This window comes from Harpia harpyja, chromosome 2 (assembly GCF_026419915.1).
Source record: "Harpia harpyja isolate bHarHar1 chromosome 2, bHarHar1 primary haplotype, whole genome shotgun sequence".
Lineage (NCBI taxonomy): Eukaryota > Metazoa > Chordata > Aves > Accipitriformes > Accipitridae > Harpia > Harpia harpyja.
The window spans coordinates 65,106,955-65,125,729 of record NC_068941.1 but is presented as its reverse complement, the minus strand read 5'-3'; the positions used below and the strand labels follow the sequence as shown (position 1 = coordinate 65,125,729).

Below are 18,775 nucleotides of genomic sequence, written 5' to 3'. Positions count from 1 at the left end.
CGGCTCGCTTTGCCGGGTGTCGGTGTGCGGGGGGGGGGGGGGGTTGGTGGGCCCCGGTATACTCCGCTCCTGAAGTTTTATGCCCATAAATGACACCTCTGAAAGGCGGCGGGGGGGGGGGGGGGAATATGTGGTCTCTCTTTTTTGCGGTGTCGGAGCAGCAGGGCACATGGGGCACGGGGGGCTCGGGACATGGAAACGGGCTAGCCAAGGGGAAGCTTTTCCGGGGGGGGGGGGGGTGGTCGTGGAGCTTTCCTGGGGAGGCTGGTTAATAGAGTTTCCGATTGATTTCATAGCAGAGTGAAAGCAGGTCTCAGCCGGCGGAGGCTACAGCAACGGTGATCCTTTGATCCCGGTCACACTCTGCTTCCAAGGAAGCATGCACTGAGACCTGCAGTTTTAGCTTGATAAAGTCGGGATCGCACACTCGGTATCTGAACTAATTAGGCATCCTGCTACTTAAAGCCTATTTTTAAAATTACCCTTTGATATGAGGAATTTGCATACATTCAGGAGCTGTCATTCCCACTCGTAAGATTTAAGTTGCTGAAGCATATTCCCACTTGAAGCACGGAAATAATAAATTAAGCGTTCACACCTATGACATTTCTTGTCTGTAAAAGTGAGCCCACTGTATTCACAATTCTCTTTCACACCACCACCCACCACCTTCCCCCCCAACATTTCTAATTCAACAATACTGTCAGCTTTTATGCAAACATCAGAGATCTGAAAATCATGCCTGAAATGACAAAATAATTTGAATTTTGAAGTGAAAATTGTCTTGGCACCAGTACTTACGGGAGTATGAGAAATAGCGCTCACAAGCAAAAAAGTGGGCATAGTGCTGCCTTGAAGAATTCCCACACCTCCAGGTCTTCCGAGTTGCTCTCGACACAAGGAAACTCTCAGCTCTCACATCCGACATTCCTGTTTGTTTAAAAAGATGCCATTCTTTAGGAGGGCATGAAAATGCTTGCAGTTTATTGTTGCAATCTAAGCAAAGATATATAAATAGCAATAATAAAAAAAAATGTTTATTTGGCTCTGGAAGAAAATTAGTGTGGATTTTTAGAAGATATGTTATTCATTAGAAATGGATTTCTGCCAGCCTCGCCTTAACTGTGGAGCTACTGATGCCTCCGTTATTTGACATGAATGGCATTTATCATCAGGATAGCTTGGTATGTTAGCTAGATATTTGCTAAAATAAAAAAACAAACAAAAAAACCCCACTAAACTCATTCTAAAAGTTGGGGTTTGAAGCCATATATATCCATTTGCAGGATTTTACCCTTGCATTGTTATTTCAAAATTTCAGCTTTAAAAAAACATTAAGAGGAAGAAAAGAATTTGGTCAGTTTAGGATTATTTATATCAGCCTCTTTGTAGGATCACATGGTCACAATGATTAACACTTCTCATGTCCAAAATTTCATTGGCAATATTGCTCCTGCTTTCAGAAATGATAGTTTGGGACAGAAATTTCAGAGTGATTACAGATTTTGATTATGAACATTTAGGGACTCTAAATGATGAGAAACCACCTTGACTATTTACCAGTGATATCACTGACTCAGAAGTGTTACTAACTGCATGTGACCTTAAAAAAAAGAGTGTATGGATAAACAAGAAAAAATAGCCTACAATTGGATGTAGATACCATCTAGTAAAGTACTTAGAAATAAATATGCTGTTTGCAAAATACCTAGAAGAGTTCACAATGCAAAAGTTGTGGAAAAAAAGGTTAAGCTTTTCCAGCTTATTAAACTATTTAGCATATTTAAGCCCCAAGCCACAATGTATACTTGCATGACTAAGGCCTTTCTTGTTAATTTTCAGCATATCAATACAGTTTATACACATTCTTGGTGCAGAGCATTCCTGAAAGGGGCAGACCAGGGCACCAGAGAAACGTAGGGATTAATCCTGCTAGCAGTCACAGGAAAACTTTATCTACAACTTTTAAGTGTACAAACTTAAAAGTAGTTTTCTTGAATTATATCAATTTAATAAGTGTATATTGCGGAACTATGGTAAATCAGTGTTTGGGCTGTTCTTTACGAACATACTTTAGTATGACTGAAATATATTATGCTTTTATTATGCAACTAGGAAAACGATTATTTGTAAAATTTCTTAAACAGAAATCCCTTAAAAAAAACCAAGTGGCGACAGTGAGCATGGGTAATAGGAACAAAATTGCTTCATTTTACAGTCTCATTTTCTAGAGGAAATTTTGAAGATAAGTGAAACTGTATGTTCCCTCTAGTAGTTAACAGTATTGTCTTGCTCAAATTGTTGATATCAATTAATCAATCCTCATATCACCCAAGATGATTGGATCTTTAGAGACATTGAAGTTGCTTTATTATTTGAATATAAATAAGTCTGTTTTCTCATTTCATTAGATATAAGCAATCAGACATATTTTAAATATGTATTTTGGCTAAGAGAGGTTGAAGACTGCTTTAAATAATTTCTTGGTTTTCTCAAGGTATTTTTATTGCTTCAAAGTGATGAGGCAAGTAAGTTATATTCGCCTGATTGTAATAAAGGTTTTTACTGTTTCATGTAGAAACCTGTGGACTGTAACAGCAGTCAGTTAATGACAGTTTCTCTGCTACTCAATAGTGCCTGTATAGATGCCTGCCATTAACATACAGTTCATATTAAATACAACAGGTATGAATTTCCATATGGTCCTGTTACATGGAGCTGTGACATCAGCCCCATATAGGTTCAGAACATTCCAATGATTCTCATCACTACTTCAAACAGAAAATTATTTGAGTTGCAAAGTTTGCTACGTCAAGAAATTATGTGGTGATACAAGGCAATATTACAAGCCCTGGTTGAAACTGATACCTTAACCGGAGTTAGGAATTTGTCTTGAAAATGAAATCCTGTGAATTGGAACATACAGTCAAAACTCTGATAATTTTAAATTCTCTTGGCTCTTCTGAAAGTGAGGAAGTTAGCCCTTTGGTAGTTTGACTTAAGGTCTTGTTATTGCTTCAGTTAGTTAAGACATTGATCAGTTTTTACTCTGAGCTCTTTAAGTTTCAGTTGTGAAGGTGCCTTTCACATCTGTAATTTAGCAGAGGCAAATGAATGCACTGACGTGGGATATGTATAAAACCAAATACTACACACAGGTGGTTCCATTGAAGACAGGATGATAATACCTTTATATAGCATCTGAGTGTGTCCTGACATAGGTGGTGTTAGCCAGTCTTATCTCAAAGTGTAAACAGGGTTGCATTTAGCACTTCACATGGTTAAGGATGCTCCCTTTTCCATCCATTATTTCAGCTGCATACTGCTCGCTGTCATCTGGGCAGCACCTCTGCATGCTTCCTAAGTTCCAACATAGGATTGCTTTTTCTCGATCTTGACAGTTAATACTTTTTACCCATTCAAAACATTTCTGTTGTACAGAAACAATTGTGATGACATCATGAACAAGCTTTGTTTTAACAGCCCTTTTTAATACAGAAGGCCTATGTTCCTCATGGTTTCTGTGCCTCCAGTACCCATTTTTTAAAACTATAAAACCAACTACATATAAAAACCCTAATACTAGTTTTGGCATGATTAATAATCTTAAGTATGAAGTCCTATGTATACATGTACGAATGTAAAATGGAGATCTTATTCTAACAGAAGACACTACCAGTATTACCACTACTTTAATGCCTCCATTGTACAAGGACAGTATAAAACTAACCTGTACAGTTAGAACCTCACCAGTTTCTCCATAGATTGCCTGAGTGAGATTTCCATGTCTTACACGATGGAATGAGTTTGAGTTTTCCTGAGTTATACAGTTTTTCTAACTTAGTTTATTTCCATTGACATGCGTCATCCAGAACATTGTATTCATTTGAAAAACAATTCTAATAAAGTACAAATATTTGATGCTCAATTTACATATTTTCTCCTGATACATAAAGCAAAAATCTCACCTGCAGTTAGTTTTGCTTACTAGAAAAGGATTATTCCTATAAATAATGGTTGCAGAAATGGGTCTTACCAATGTTTTTGTTTGGACCTGTTGTTGCAGGCTGCTTTGCTGGAATTATATGTATTTCTATGCATGTTGACGTACATGTGAAAGAAAAAAAGTTATATGCATTTGTAGTTTAGTGCTACTGAACATGAGGGTGGATAACTCATAACAGATGAAGAATTATGATTGCTTTAATTACAAAGTTATTGCCATATGTGATAAGAGAAAGGTATAATTTTGCATTCTTAGCATGTTCCCGGTGTATTATATTATTTTTACCTGAAATGTTGTTTCTCTTAAGAAAAATATCATTGAGGAAATGTTAATGTGGAAAAATACTCGAAACCCAGAATAATGCTTAGTTAATGATGGTCCTTTTTGGCCAGCCCCAAAATACCATATGGTGTCCCTACTTGGATACATTGCATGATCTTTTTATAAAGACAATTTTATATAATCTGGGTGGAATTTATTCCTTAGCAAAAGGACAACACAGATGTTCAAGTGTATGAAATTGCAAGGGAGGTGTTGCGGAGATGTGCAGACAAATAACTTCAGGACTTTTTTTATGCTAAGTGTTAGTTCTGATTACCTAACTTTGTACCTATTTATGGTTTTACATGACGCACATCACTGTAGTGTTTAAGAGCCACAAACCAAGCTACACTTTGTAAAAAAAAAAAAAGTAGTTCAATAGTTTTAGAGATAAAGTTGAATATCTCAGAGTTTGGGAAAGCAACATGGTTCAAGTACCTGGGTTTGGTATGGGCCTTGATTTGAAATATGTCTTACTTCAGGAGGCCCAGACATCAGAGATACCTACAGTTTATTAGGTTGGAAAGAAGCTTGCCATTTTCAGTATTTCTGCCTCTATGTGAAGTCTTCTCTTTCCTCATATGCCACAGAACAACTCTGTTGTTGGAGTGGTTGAGCAGAAAGCAAGATCTGACTCTCCTTGAGACTGTATGACCGAGTCTCATGTAGGCTTTAACTTTTTTTGCAAGGTAGATCTCAAGCAGAACCAGTACGAGATGACGTTTTGCTGAGCAGATTCTCAAGCCTTTGTTCCTGTTAGAGGAAATGATTGTTTTGGGCTAGGACGGAGACTGAATTGAAGTTTATTCTGCCGGACAGATAAACTTGAGAAACTGTTGATAAACTGTATGAAAAGAAATGCTCTTCTTCTCCCCGTTCTCTTTGTGGACTCTTTGCTTATGCAGCCTGGCGGCTGGGCTAAGGATTTGCTCTAAATGTACCAAATATGCAAGTGGAAACATTGAAAACTTTTGTTTCATTTTCAACAAAATTTTTCATTCACATACTCAAAAGGTAGGATATGCATTTGGGGAACAAGATTAAGGTCAAGGGGGGGGGGTGGTAGTAAAACAGCAAGCTATGTAGTTTGTTGGGTTTGTTCTTTCTTCTTGATACTTGGAAATAAGCAAAATTACCTGAAACCCAGTCACCTTCCCACTAAGCAGCATCTGGAATTATCAGCTCCAAAAGTCTGGATTAAGTATTTACCCTATCTACTTAAAAAACAGCACTTAAAATTTTTAACCACATGACCATTCTTTTTTAGTTTAAAAAAATGTTATGAAATTTGTATTTTTCTATAATTTTTATATGTGTCTGTAGTGTGCATGCACACACATACACACAAATTATATAAAGTAGTATAAACTGTATAAAATGGTATAAATGGATGTATAAAACTCAAGCTACACTGTCACAGACTATTTTCAAACTTGCTGTTAGAACCTCTTTTGAGAACTGAGTATTTATGTTCAAAGGGCATCACTCAAGGTTGTAATTCTAGCATTACTGAAGAACAGCCTAGGTTTTGTTAAATGCTATTGTAAAAGTAAGAGCTTTACAGAGGAGTTTAGATTTTATCCACAAGTAAACATTCGGGGTTGAATGGACCTGCAGTTTAGGTTCTATGGCTGGTTTTCTTAGCATTGAAGAAATAATATTAAAACAGAGCAGAACCTACAATTTCTTTTCTTCCTTTTTAACTTTGCAAATATTGCTTTATTTCTTATATGTATTTGCATGCTAGACGGGTTCCATATATTGCAGTTCATGTATATATACATACATATATATGCATGCATCTTTTCATTAAACTAGAAATACAGAGCAGTCAAGATGTGCATAGGACACCAGAGCGTGCCTTGTTCTTGTGTAAAGTGGTCATCCTTCAATGACAGTCAAACAGGAGTTTGCAGTCCCTGTACACTTGACACAGTTTCTAAGTACAGTGAGGGACAGTGAAACACGTGTGCAAATTCCAAGTGATATTAATTTCTCAAATAATATGTTAGATGATGGACAGCAGCAGTATTGAATTGAGTCCTTACTGTGAACCGTTCCCTCAGCAAGGTATAAGACCTAGCTTGAAATGAGAGGCAGCACCGTGCAGGCAGCGTTGCAGTGCCTTCCCCCGTCAACACAGGGGAGCTTCTTTCCTGCCTGATCAAGGGCAGTGCGATGACCTCTCAACTGAGCAACAGTCTGCTGTGCAGCAAACTAATGAGGATTTCCGAGGCTGTGTTTCAAGGAGATGACGTGTATTCTGTGTGGGACTTGTGTAACCGCATAAGAAGAGTGTAGTACAAAGGGTACATAACTTGGCGTCCTATCTCTTAAGCTTACGCAGCGGAATAACTCCTTTTAAGAAACTTACATACATGACTATGTGGGCACATGCATGTGTCCACAGATGTGTAAACACACAAGAGAAAATCCTACATTAGACTTTAAGTTTTGTTTGGAGAATTCTAAAATATTTATTATGGAAAGAAAACTTTAGATCAAGGAGTTACTGAACTCTAATTCAAGATACGAGGGCAGCGGCAATTTTTTTCATCTGAAACAAATGAAATTTCTTTGAATTTTCATCTGCTGAAAGAGTATTTTATGATAAGATATCCTTTCAGGCTGCAGTAATAATCCATTAGTAATATTTAGCTACCAGTAATTTAAGGTTTTAATATATTGAAGGTGGTAGATATAAATATAATGTAGTCATAGATCATCGTGTGTATGGAATACAAAGAAATCTGGCAGGTTTTAATATAGGCAGTGCCGTTCAAGACAACTGCTTTATCCCCGTACTGGAATTTTAATTAAAGAAGGATAATAATAGATAGAATTAGAGAACCCGATTTAATCGTGGTTGTGCCAGTGCAACTCTAAAATAACTCCACTGGCCTGATGCTACTCTTACTAACTTAGGTTTTGTATCAGAGACAGGCTTTTACTTACAAAATCTTTAGTCAAAAGGGGAGTAGTCCTAAATCACAGGTATTTGAAAACAAGGAGTGTAGCAAGGTAAAGAGGAGGAAGCCCTGAGTCAGTGCAGAGTACCATGTGCATGCTGCTGTGTTGGACAAGGAGGAGATGTACCACATGCAACTCTTGTAAGCCACCCCATCACCACCATACTTACATGCCTGCCTCTATCTTTGTTTGACTTGGCCTTAAACTCCCTCCATAAGCATCTGCTATTGCCCATTTTTGGAGACAAGACGCTGTGCTGGACAGACCTTATGCCTGACCAGCTGCAGTCATTCTTGTACAGAATCTCCATCTAGAGAGAAAAAGTCACCTTTACAGACTAGATTTAATCAGGCTGTTCAAAATACACTTGGTGCCACAAACTGGAAAGGCTAGCAAATGGCTGGACTTCCACAGTGGACTTAATCCAGAGTCATGCTTGTTGCTAAGGTTCAGTCACTGGGACTGATCAAATAGCTAAACAGATCAGATTTCAAATTGTCAGAGCCTGACAAATATTCTTGTACAACCTGCTCCTAGTGTTTGCTTGGGGTGGCACAGCTGCAGTCTTCAGTATAGTAACATGCCTCTGTGGTATGATTAAACACTTGAAAATGTTTATTAATAGAGTCCATTTCAACCTACTAGCAATTGAGTACCTTTGCACTCTCACCTATGCTTTATAAATCTCCAGCTTTGTCCTCCAACTCTCTGATACCTGAATCAGGTATTGAGACATGTAGTTATAGTGTATGTATGATACATAGCAATGTTTTTTGTAAAATTATTATTTAGAGTCTCTAATTAGTAACATTTTACAAAACATTAAGATGAAACGAGAATTAATGACTAAGAGCCCTGTCTGGACAGCTTTAGTTTCAGAGAGCTCCCCAACTGTAGTGTTTGCTATTGGCGGGCATTTCTGAAGCCTAGACCCTTTGATGTGTTCGTATTATTAAAGAGCATTTGCATTTCTTAGAAGCTACGGCACTTCATAAAAGTACAAAATAGACATTCAGAAGCATATAGAAGTTCAAAGTTAAAAATCATTGGCAAAATAAATGGCTTGTGCAAATCCTCCAAAACCCCCTTTTAGCATAGTGGTTTCAATATACATTATGTGTTAGTTAGCATTGTTTATTTGCATTGTACAAGATTGATGCCTGGCCATGCAATGTAGGAAGAAATGACTGGGACTTTAGAGTATGTGTAACAGAAGCCCTGACACTGCCTGAGCTTACACTCCATGTTTACTCACAAGCGATCTCACTGACTGGATTTTATTAGATGAAGATTACTTTTAAATGATTAAGAACCATCAAATAACCATGTGGGTTTGATATTTTCAGATGAGAGGAGTTATCCATATTTGTAGAGTTATGCACATCAGCTATTATATGAAGATAAACGAGAAGCAAATGCAGTAAGATTGGACTTAGTGAGTTAGACCAAAGGAGCCCACTACTTCTCTGACCCTGGTAGTTTCAGATGCATGATGAAAGAATAAGAGATTACACCCAGGACAACATTATAAAGATTGTATCTTTGTGTTTAATAATCTGTGAGGTCCTTTGGTTCCATGAATTTATCTAGTTGCTTTACTAATTAGTCAATAGTCTTGGTACTTAGAAGAACCTTTCAAAGTCTTGAGATAGATTATTGTGCAGTCAAATGCCTAATCCTAACTTAAGTGGGAATTTTGTACGAACAAGACCATGCGTATTCAGCCAAAGAAGAGGTCTCAAAAACCAAAAGTGGAAATATCTATGGAGTAGGGTATCTAAAAGCAGATCTCCCTAAAAGAGTAACTTTATCCAAAACCATAATTGTAATGATCCATTTTTGTCTGTCTGTAGAAACAGAGGTTAGCTGTGAAGACCTAGTTATCTGAATGTCCTTATTTCCATGGGTTTATTAAAATGGAGCCATACTAAGAAATAAATAAGGAAATGACGTGTTCAAATAATCTAAGGTATGGAGTCTAATCTAAAGGAGTGCAGTGTGTCATGCAGGACTCTAATCTAAGGGTTATTTTATTACCAAGAATTTTCCACACCTACTTACGTGAGCATGACACAGCTAGAGGATCTTGCTTTACTGTCATAATCAAACATAACATAAATCATGTATGACTGCTTTATTAGTGATTTTCTTAAAATGAAGGACTTAATCTTTTTATTTTTTTGTACCTACTGTTGTTTAATAAAGGCCCCAAAAATTCTAGCAAAGGGGAACAGAAGAAAAATATTTTCTTACTTGATAATAGTCCTGATGGCTGGATTCATAGTCTGTACTGTTCTGGCAAGACAAAGTTATTTGTTCTGAAGAAAACACCTATTTTTCTCCTTCATTTTCCACCCTATAATGTTTTTGATAGCTCAGATACTGAGAGCAGTGAGCAGTGATCTTTTTAGGAGTGGTTACTGGAAAATACTAGGAGAATGATAAAATCATATTATTGTTTGAGAATGGTCTTGATTTGCTTATACATTTATTGGATTGCATTTAAATGTGATGAAGAATTATGCAGTGCTCTTGAAGCAAGTTATTGAAACATTCCTGTTTATGTGATCGTTAATTTGGTATATCAAGACACTAGCAAAGTTTGTATGATGATTTACTTTGAAATGCAAGTAATTTACAACATGGGATTATAAAGAATTAAGCAATCTTTGGTGAGCAAAATGAGTGCCATTGAGTTAAATGACATGCCATTTAAACCAGGTATATGTGGCCATAACAGAGGTCCAAGGGACCTTAGGCAGTTATTTCAATAGTCAGTTATTGTGCAAATCACAGACCAGGAGGCTGGAAGGGACCTCTTGAGGCCTTCAGATCTGTCCTCCTGCCTGAAGCAGGATCAAACATACCTGTGCCATTCCTGACAGAAGATTGTCTAGCTCTTTATGAGCTGTCTCCAAACCAGTTAAGAAAATACACAGGAAAACAGACTGTACAGCATACTGCTGCAGTATGTCTTCGAAAGCACAACGGGTAGTGCTTACAGCAACATACACAGACACAAAATAAGCTCATTAGTCAATAATAATGACCAAAGGTAAAAGATTTCCCTGAAAATTTCCTTGCTTAGAATGAGTTTCAGTAACTTTCACTACTGTATGTCATTATTCATAAATTTCTCAAATCCAGTTTCTGCCTCTTCATCCTTTTACCATGTCAGAAAGCCGATCTATGCATCCATGTGAAAGATAGATAATATAAAGCAATAAACTCCCATAAAGATTATTTTACCATGGATGTATGTCCTGCAGAGGCCTGCTTGTTTCAGGTGAAGCTTTCCTGCAAATGAGGCATTTATGAACTGTCCAATAGTTCACATTACAGCTTTTCCTTTGGTGGTTTATTTATGAATGGGAGGAGGAGACTCATTTACAGGACTTCTCTTATTTACCTGGTGAGTTATTCTCATGTAGGATATTCATTATATTTCAGATCAGTATCATTCGGTCAGATTTGTTTAATGTCAGTCAATGAGTTTAAAATCTTTTTCAAAACTGAAGACATGTAGAAGACACAGATCATCATTTATTCCTCTTTTCTTTAGAAAACAGAGCTAAAAATGGAAATGACCTCCTTACACTCCACCTGTTTTAATTATGAATGTTCTATTTTATACTTTCTATGATCAACCATGTATAATACTATATAATTCTATTGAGGAATTCCATTGCTGGTATGTTGTTCCAGTGTTAATACCACAGTCAGCTTCTCATAGTCATTATGTAAAATCAAAATCATTTCAAATAAAAGAAATGAGATCCTCCGTTGTGGATTCAGTTGTGTTTAACTGTATGTAGTTGTGGAAGGTAAAAGATGGCTTGCACATGTTTTTATCTGTTCTCTGGCCAAGGGACAAATACCTTCACAGGCACTGAGAAAGACTGATAGTGTGTGGCAGTGCAAGAAATGGAAATGAAGTCAAGTCCACCCTTTCAGCCATCTTCTACACTGCCGTTCAGAGTATAGCATCATAGAAGATCTTTATCCTCCCTTAAAGGTAATTATAACTCATTGGGTATCATTATAGTGAAAATAACAGCAAAGAGCTGGGGAAGATGGCTAAAGTAATTTGAAAGTACTAATTTGGAAGACCGTCTGTAGTTCAGTCACCGATTGATTAAATTGGTATGCCAGTTCTGGAAGTTCTTCAAATATTATTTTCTGTATCACACTTGTGAAAGGTATTTGTGAGCAATTGAACTCAATTGTTCCAAGTACATCTGCTTCTCAAATGGAGCAAATGACAGGAACATGTATTGTCATTTTTCAATTACTAATGCCTCAAGATTGTTAAACTGCAAATTTACTATTACCTTAATATATATAATCAACCAAATGTGGTTAGCAAGCAGAAGAAATTAATAAAATCTGGAACAAGAAAACAGTATCTAGTAAAATCAAGGCATCAGAAAAATATTTGACTCATAAAAACAGATACATTGTAGAATTTATTAAAAATGGCCTTTCCAACTGGATTATATAATCTTCACTAAAAATAATGCTTAGATGAATCGTTAGAATTGGAAAGAGTAAGGGAGAACAGAGGTAAGATAAATCACTCTTCCTTTACATGTCAGTCACTGTTTTCCTCTCAGACGTTACATAATCCATCAAAGTGAGCCAGTTTTGTAAATTATTTGGTCATGTTCAATGACTTTTAGCACAGAGCCCACCTGGAATTCTCAGTTTTAAAAACTGTTGTACTGCAGTGCCTGTAGGTGGGTGGTTATAGCTAAGTAGAAGTTGTCTGTCAGTATGTGAAATAGTCCTGTAAGAAATCAGTTGAGATTCTCTTATTTAGGCAAGGCATGGTTGAGTTTCTGGCATCCCTCCCTCATGTAGTCCCATTGTTCTGGGCTTAATGCCCTCTTGCAGCTGCTCTCCTTTGCTGGGATTGTCATTTAGTTTCTTCATCTTTGATAACTGTTTCTACAGCAGCCAAGAACTATTCTGACTGTGCAGTGATGTTATTTAATAATCCTCTCCATTTAGCATCAAGAAAAAAAAGTCTGTTGCAAAGAAAACTCCTACTTTATTGATGCAGACTTACTGCACTGATAGCAAGCAGCACCTCTCACTTCTTCTGTGGGTGTCTCTGCACACCCACAAGTGTCAGGTTCAAGACTTTTTCATCTTCTGGCGTAAAAGCCTTCACATCTTTCACTTGAAGCCCATACAATAGGCTACATTTATCAGTCATGCTTTTCCAGCTGGCCCGACTGACTTTAGCAGTTTTGTAGTGACCCAAACCGTGGCCATGTTCCACCAAACTTACTTAAGGAAGAATACGACCTGGATTAGAACTTTGTGACTTGTGAACTTAAATAGAACGTTTAGAGAAGGGAAGGGCAACTTTCCCAGAGAGCAAACAGTGCTTGCAGAGCTCTTCAATAGCTTTGCAGCGCTGCCAGATGTTTATTGGAATTTCTTCAGATCGAGGTGTATTTAATGGGCCTGCGCCAGCCTGTACTGTGAAATACACGTGTGCTTTTACAAGCCTTGCTTTCTCGTGGCTTTTTATGGCTACTTCATTTGCTTCCAGCACTTGAATCTGCAGTTCAGTTAGGAGGCAGAATGTCTGTGACATCCCGTTGCTTTATTGATTGCCACTGCCTCATTACCTCAAGTGCTTTAGTAACATACCCTGATTGTTTTCTCTTTGCTCTAGTGATGTCAGAAAAAAAACAGTAAAGCTACTGCAATACATACAACTTAATTGTTAAAAATATTTTCCAGTGTTGTACAGCTATTTTTCTGCTTTCTAGGTAATTCCATAATTTTTTGAAGTGTGAGTTGACACCTCTAGATGAATTAGTAGGATTTTTGCATGTATCTTTTTTACTGCACTGGCCCTTTTTATGTTTTCTGTTATGCTTTTTTGCACAGCTCACCCAGAAGTCCTCTTTTAGATTTCAAAAGAAGTTTTTCTTTCACGTTAATTTTGATTATAGTTGCAAATTCTTGTCCTTGCAGGCTTTGCTGTTTTCCAGTGCTTAGCTGTAATAAGCTTTGGTGTTGTGCAGAGATAATTTTCAGACTTAATTTTGGTGTCTCTAAACGTGCTGTGTCTTCAGTTTCTCCTGTCACATCATTTAATTGTATGACAATAATTGTTTGTAAATCATCATGTTTTCAAGAGCTTTTCCTAGTTTGCTTTATTGAATGAAAGAATTAGATTTTGTTGAATTCTTCCACTTGTGCAGTTTGCAGAATGCAAAATTCTCTCCCTGTAGAGATTCTGCCTTCAACCCACGGTGCCACTAAAGCTCCCACTGTGCATTGGCATTTGCATGGAGATGCATTTGCATTTGCAGTGTTTGTCACAAATCACAGTCAAGGGATGCAAGGACACCTAGGCACCCAAGCTGCAATCTAGGGACTATTTGCAGAATTGGGAAACAATTCCAAGTCAACCTAACTATTCTTTTTTCTTTAAGAACATCTACATGTAAGGGTGAGGTTTTCCCAAGAGGTAATGTGAGGTTCATTATTAGGATACATTATGAGATAAAATTCTGCTTCAGAGTCCTCACCCATACCATACCTTCTAGATTTAATGAGTATGTAGTGTTTGATTATTTATTTATTTATTTATTTATGGACTGAAGAATTTCATCCAAACTCTGTGGAAGTCAGTAAGGTATCAAAAAGTACTGGGTTTCAATACATTCCACAAATATAGAACTTCATTTAAGATCTACTGAGATTAACAGATCTTTCCATTAACTTCAACAACCTTTGGATCAGAATCCAAATTTGTTTCATGTAAGCATATTGTACGCATAATAAAACTCAGAACTCTCAGCAACCAACATTTGTTTTAAATTGGGAACACAGTCATGTGTGAATAATCAAGTCTTTTGATATTTAGATACAGGAACTTCTTTTCCCTTCTGTGTCATTTCCATACTGATATTTCCCCAAAATTCTGTATTTTAACACGAGTCTTGGCCCCATTGATCTTACTAGATGCTTCATTTCTTTATGTATACAAATTGACAACTGGGTGTTATTGTTAAGCCAATAGGTGGCACTAGTTAATCATATTAACAGTCAAGGTGCAGGGTATTTTGTAAGAAAGATGTCACTGTGAAATGTGGCCAGCTATTAAGCATTATAATTAAAAAAATAATAAATGCATATTCTATCTATCTGTGTTGTTTTGTCATCTTACAGAACTGACAGTAGGGAGCATTTCACAGAAGCAGGTTTTAAAACTACACCTCATTTTAAATTGGATATTGTTTGATTTGGGGCTACAAAAGAAGAGCTAATTGCTGCAACTAGAAGTTTTAGGCTTATAATTATGCCCTACATTTTGAATCCTGCATCAGATAGTTAGGTCTTTTGTTTCGAAAATGTGTTTGTTTAAATGTTCTGGTGTAGACCACAAATTTGTAGTCACATCCTGTCATTTCTTCGCAACTGAGAGACACATTTCAGGATTACTTACTATTTTAATGTTATTTTCTGTTATTTCTTCTGATTTTTCAGGCCAAGCAGCCATTCCTTTGGGCTGAAATGCTCAGCCCACTGTTGTTGTATTTATTTTTTTAAGAACTGAGATGGTTGAGGAGAGGGAGATGCCAGCAGTGTTACTCTGCAATATCCTGGTGGCTAGAGCACTAACCTCTGAGCTGAAGGACTGCAATCTAGGTCCTCCTTAGTCCAGCACAGTCGCGCACACTTTCTGCACATCCTGTGAGAGAGCTCCCACCATCAGGCTGGGTGAGGACACGCAGCTGTGTACATCACAGTAATGTTGCAGTATTTTGCTAGTCAGAATTTATTTGGAGGGTTACAGTCAGTTGTGAGTTTTAGTTTAATTAATGAAAGGTCTTCAGTCTGTCCAGTTTCTCATTTGCCTTTTTAGAGAGCCAGGAGACACCTGAAGATTGGCAGTGTTGTTCAGGGAGGGCACACTGGAAGAAGTGACCCAGACCAATCTGTTCCCATTCTCTAAAAAGAGTCTTGGGGACCTTTGGATGCTTATTCTAATGCTCTCTAATCACAGAAACCCCAAGGGAAGGAAATTACAAGAGAGTCTATGCAGTTAATTTTCTAGGAAGGCAAGGGTACTAGGTAGCTCAAGTCATTTTTCCCTGTCTCACCAGCTACATGATTCAAGCTCATTGCTTGCAAAGTGCTCTGAGATTCTCAGATGAAAGGCACTATAGAAAGGCAAATGACTTATTATTCTGGTATTATTTTCAGAGACAAGGTTTCCATAATATTTAGGGACATTTGTTACCTACTGGTATTCAAAGCTTTTAGTATCAGGGGTAATATACAATGCTATTGTGCATTATTAGTAAAAAAGGTAGTTTAAAAGGAATAATTCAGTTGAATAGTCTTATGTGACAAGAACATACTAGCATTAAGAGGTTTGGCAGCCACTTCCTTACTTGGTATTGCTGCTAAGTAATTTTTAACCTTATTTGCATCATATCCTTAGATAATTCAAGTACAGAAATTCCTACTGCAGTTAGTAGGCAATGGTTATAAAATACCCACATTTTTTATTATTGCAATGGATTAAAAAAAATCCCATGGCAAGAATCTGTCCTACCCATCCAGCAAATCTAAGCATTTAGAATACTTAGAGGAAGCAAATAGGTGGGTATCTTAGTGGATACCCCTTCAGGACTAGATTAGAAGATACTCTATGCTCATCCAGGGCCTCAGACCTCCATAGTTGCACAGAAGACTCCAACATTATGTGATAATAAACATACCTGTGTGCATTTGTACAGGAGACTAAGCTAGCAGAGAAGTAGCCTGTGGAAAGAGGTGAGGTCAAGACCCCCAGCCAGCCTCTGTCCTGACCCACTGCAAAGCATGGGAACACCAAGCACAGGGAGGTGATACAGAAATTGTTTCTTCTATGCATACAAGGAGCAGCTCTTTCCTGGGTGACGGGCTGGAGATGAAACCTGCAGTCAGCTCTGTGACCCCAGAATTCATTTCTGTGGTACCTTGAACAGCTGCAAGGGCAGCTTTGTTCTTCTTTTTCTGCCTTGGTCCTTCCAGGTTCAGCTGCCTGCCTCAGCCTGTTATGTCAGTCAACAATTTTCCTGCCGGCTCTTTCAAGCTGGGTAATGCCGCATTCCTCTGTCAGTCAAACTGGCAGTGCAAACACCCTCCTTGCTGAGGACTTTCCCCTGCTTGAGGGCCCTAGCTTGCATCGTGCTTGGGTAAAGTTACTCAGGGGTTACATTTCTGTGAATGGACTCTCAACTTGAATGCACTGCTCCTTTGAGGATAGTCAAGCAGGGCTCACTGTCCCCACATTGGCACCCCCTGTGCAACACATGATAACAGGATGGGGCTGAGCAACCTCCTTATTCAGCTTCATCGAGCCTCGGTTGAATACAAGTTGTGGTGTGACTCCAGCCCATGCACATGAAACAGCCATTCTCATCACTGTGGCTGAACTCAGACCAGTACAACCACCAGCAAGAAGAGAAACTGTTTGGTCTTAGGGCACAATAACTGGTGCTTGAAAATGGGTGATTTCCATTGGGCTTCTGTGCTAACTGTTCACTTGTATATACATTTTGAAATTTTCTTCAACTAGGCTATTTTCCATGACTTATTTTATCCCAGAGATTAATGTTTGGCAACTGTTTGTAAATACACATCATCTGTTTACTAACACAAGAACGTAAAATGTACTTTTCCCTATTAAAAATAAAATAAGTGACTTTAATAGCAGAACAGCTTGTGTTTGAAGGTCAGACTTTGGCATGGAAATAGTTCACGCTGAGAAGTAGCACCTTGGAGTACTCTAATCAAAACTGGCAGTGATTTGACTGAGCTACAAGCCTTCAGAAATCACACCTCACACAGTCGTGTTTAAACAGCGATTGCCTATTATTTGGCAGAAAGGCCATAAATGCATATGTGGCTAATTCAGTCCAGTCTTCAGCATTACACTGGGGAGAGGAAGGGCTGCGATGGCATTCTCAGTCAGTTCAAAGTACAGGGCTGGGCAGGATGATGTGGTTATGGACTGGCTTAGGAGGCAACCATCTGCAAAGAGTTAGCACTTGTATGGAAGGTGTGTGTTCAGCAAGTCACTGTCTTGCTCAAGACAGTGTCGTTTTTTGGTTTCATTTAAATACTGGACACAAGTTTAGGGTTGGGGGGGGGTTAAGTCTTGTCTTATGTTTTTGGAGATGTAGTTTCATTCCCACACTTTATTATGGACTATCATTTGGATTTCAGAGTATCAGAATTAACATTAGGAGGTGTATAAAGCTCATCTCACAGCCACTGTCTCATTTTGGCTGCTAGAAGAATGTCATTTAATTAATCCATTCATCTGCAGGAGCAGCCTGGAAGTTGGAATTTGCCTGTGTGACGTTTTTGTTAGGATCTGCCAGCTTCACAGATTTGCTGTCACTGTAAATCAGGTTAGATTTTATTTAATTAAACCAGCTTATCTGCCATCCATACTAATTACTGTAGTTCATCTTAACTACATGCATTTCTGTTTCCTTGAAGTTTCACAACTTACTACAAATAGAGGAATTGTTAAAATTCATTAATATAAGCACCAGACTCATTCCATTCCATTAGATTTGGAGGTAGGAATAAAAATACAGGATGGGTATGCTGAGTGGCTTATCCAGAACACAGTTCTAGCTGAAAGAATGTTTTATCTCTTTATATTTCATTTAATACAGTATCAGAAATGTAGCACTACTCTTGCAGTGTGTTGTTTCATTTTCTGAACTAGAGTCTACAAGTTATGCTGTAGGGAATAGCACCATGTCCTAAAACTAGAGCCAGTGGGGTTCTGCAGTGTAAATCCTATGGGCATAAATGGAAAGCAGCAGAATATGGTTTTATCTGTTGTATACCTCAGACAATATATTTCCCATTTATCATTCAATCACGTTTAACTCTTAACTTCTGCCCTTTTCCAATATTTTTTTTGTTCCTGCAACTTAGCCTATTTTAGTTCCCTAGTAGGACTGTTCTGTCCACTGTCACATTGATAATTTAAGTAACTGTAATCAGTAACTGTGAATTGTTTCTTCCTTAATAACAAAGCTGTAGTCATGATTAATTTCCATTTAGAGAGGCAAAAATAATTTTGTTTTAGCTCAGTAACTGAGTAGTAAGTTGGCTTTCAACAGAGTTTATTCTACTCAATAGTGAAGATACGGTGCTCTGTGTTTTTGTAGACTTGCATGCCAAAATTAACCAGTGTTAAGGCAAAGAATATAGAATATATAGTCTTCTATCACTGACTGATCTAAGGGCCTCAGTTACTGTGAAGGTAAAAAAAAAAAAAAAGTGAAGTATTTCAAATGAAGCAAAGTACACAGGTAGCTTTTATCACAAAGTACAGCAACACTGTGCAGTACAGTGACTCCAAGCTAGCACTGACAAAAGTTGCTTTGGAGCCAAAATAATACTGCTGCGTCAGCACAGTGCAACCCTCTGGCTAAT

General features: G+C 37.8%; 1 protein-coding gene across 1 annotated transcript in view; it reads left to right on the top strand.

The window, feature by feature from the left end:
- The window catches only part of NWD2 (NACHT and WD repeat domain containing 2), a 58,284-nt gene that overhangs the window by 536 nt on the left and 38,973 nt on the right, over positions 1 to 18,775 (top strand). The gene's annotated exons all lie outside the window — the stretch shown is intronic.